The sequence below is a fragment of the Tachysurus fulvidraco genome, chromosome 15, assembly GCF_022655615.1.
Source record: "Tachysurus fulvidraco isolate hzauxx_2018 chromosome 15, HZAU_PFXX_2.0, whole genome shotgun sequence".
Taxonomy (NCBI): Eukaryota; Metazoa; Chordata; class Actinopteri; order Siluriformes; family Bagridae; genus Tachysurus; species Tachysurus fulvidraco.
This window is the reverse complement of record NC_062532.1, coordinates 19,785,056-19,787,555: the sequence shown is the minus strand read 5'-3', so window position 1 is coordinate 19,787,555 and position 2,500 is coordinate 19,785,056. Positions and strand designations below refer to the sequence as shown.

The following is a 2,500-nucleotide window of genomic DNA, read 5'->3' as shown; positions in this document are numbered from 1 at the left end:
CAGTGTGAGAGGGTAGTAACCAGTGTGAGACGGTAGTGCACGGTGTGAGAGGGTAGTGCACGGTGTGAGAGGGTAGTGCACAGTGTGAGAGGGTAGTGCACGGTGTGAGAGGGTAGTGCACGGTGTGAGAGGGTAGTGCACGGTGTGAGAGGGTAGTGCACGGTGTGAGAGGGTAGTGCACGGTGTGAGAGGGTAGTGCACGGTGTGAGAGGGTAGTGCACAGTGTGAGAGGGTAGTGCACAGTGTGAGAGGGTAGTGCACAGTGTGAGAGGGTAGTGCACAGTGTGAGAGGGTAGTGCACAGTGTGAGAGGGTAGTAACCAGTGTGAGAGGGTAGTAACCAGTGTGAGAGGGTAGTGCACGGTGTGAGAGGGTAGTGCACAGTGTGAGAGGGTAATAACCAGTGTGAGAGGGTAGTAACCAGTGTGAGAGGGTAGTGCACAGTGTGAGAGGGTAATAACCAGTGTGAGAGGGTAGTAACCAGTGTGAGAGGGTAGAAACCAGTGTGAGAGGGTAGAAACCAGTGTGAGAGGGTAGAAACCAGTGTGAGAGGGTAATAACCAGTGTGAGAGGGTAATACATGGTGTGAGAGGGTAGTAACCAGTGTGATAGGGTAGTGCACGGTGTGAGAGGGTAGAAACCAGTGTGAGAGGGTAGTAACCAGTGTGATAGGGTAGTGCACGGAGTGAGAGGGTAGTAACCAGTGTGAGAGGGTAGTAACCAGTGTGATAGGGTAGTGCACGGTGTGAGAGGGTAGCAACCAGTGTGAGAGGTTAGTGCAGGGAGTGAGAGGGTAGTAACCGGTGTGAGAGGGTATTAACCAGTGTGAGAGGGTAGTGCAGGGAGTGAGAGGGTAGTGCACGGTGTGAGAGGTTTGTTACCAGTGTGAGAGGGTAGTAACCAGTGTGAGAGGGTAGTGCAGGGTGTGAGAGGGTAGTGCACGGTGTGAGAGAGTAGCGCAGGGTGTGAGAGGGTAGTGCACGGTGTGAGAGGGTAGTGCACGTGTGAGAGGGTAGTGCACGGTGTGAGAGGGTAGTGCACGTGTGAGAGGGTAGCGCAGGGTGTGAGAGGGTAGTGCACGGTGTGAGAGGGTAGTGCAGGCTGTGAGAGGGTAGTGCAGGGTGTGAGAGGGTAGTGCACGTGTGAGAGGGTAGCGCAGGGTGTAAGAGGGTAGTGCACGGTGTGAGAGGGTAGCGCAGGGTGTGAGAGGGTAGTGCAGGGTGTGAGAGGGTAGTGCACGGTGTGAGAGGGTAGTGCACGGTGTGAGCGGGTAGCGCAGGGTGTGAGCGGGTAGTGCAGGGTGTGAGAGGGTAGTGCACGTGTGAGAGGGTAGCGCAGGGTGTAAGAGGGTAGTGCACGGTGTGAGAGGGTAGCGCAGGGTGTGAGAGGGTAGTGCAGGGTGTGAGAGGGTAGTGCACGGTGTGAGAGGGTAGTGCACGGTGTGAGCGGGTAGCGCAGGGTGTGAGCGGGTAGCGCAGGGTGTGAGAGGGTAGTGCACGGTGTGAGCGGGTAGCGCAGGGTGTGAGAGGGTAGTGCACGGTGTGAGAGGGTAACTGCACCACATGTAGACCAAATATCCTGAGTCTTGCTTCACAGATTTTTTTGCACAAACAGCATCTTCATATCATCTATATTTCAGTATTACTGTTTTCAGCTTGTTAGCTGGAAGATACAGAACCTATGTTTATTTTCATGCACAACGACAGTAGATTAAAATGTGCAGCATTTACGAAGACCGCTGGCCTTTAACAAATCTGTGAATCTTCAGCACAAACACTGGCTGCCTTTAGTTAGTCATTTCAAGCTTCTTCACATCATTTGACCTCAAAAGAGCCCCAGCTGCACATGAAATAGCTCTTTCTTTCCTTCCTTCCTCTCGCTCTCCCTCTTTATAGAGCAAACGGATACGGGGAAACGGATGCGGAGGTATGTGCCCAAGAATCCGGACGTCCGTTCCCAAACCTGACATACCATCGTGTCCTCAGCAGCATTTTACACTCGAATGATTACTGAAATATTTGATCAAAGGCAAGTTATGAGTAAACAAGGACGAGGCCAAGCGCAGAGCTAATATGTTCTTGCTCAAAGGCACAACATTGGCTGCTTGGAAGATCTTCGATTTCACTTCACATCCTCGCGGTAACTAATCGAAAACTTAGGACAGTTTTTTCTCATGTAGGTCAGGTCTGTTTGACCCATTTTCATATTGACAAATTAGACTTTATATACTTCCATATGTTATGTCTTGTGAGCCAATAGAAACCATGTGGGCGGGGCTGTCGTCTCTTTTGTACATAAAAAAACGAAGGCGCCGCTTATTATTATTAGTTAATGCTCACGACGTACTTGCTGTTTTCTTCCTTTTGCTTGATGCACATCTAAAAACAAGCCACCAAATCCATCGAGGGATTTTTGTGGCGACGTTTATTTTTCACCTCCGCGAATCCGACTCGGACGTGAAGCCGGAGGCAGTCCGTCCTCGAGAGATACCGCACGTTATA

The 2,500-nt window shown here is 51.4% G+C and overlaps 1 protein-coding gene across 2 annotated transcripts in view; it reads left to right on the top strand.

The window, feature by feature from the left end:
* Positions 1-2,500, top strand: part of plekhh3 (pleckstrin homology, MyTH4 and FERM domain containing H3) — a 37,046-nt gene that overhangs the window by 9,778 nt on the left and 24,768 nt on the right. The window lies entirely within an intron of this gene.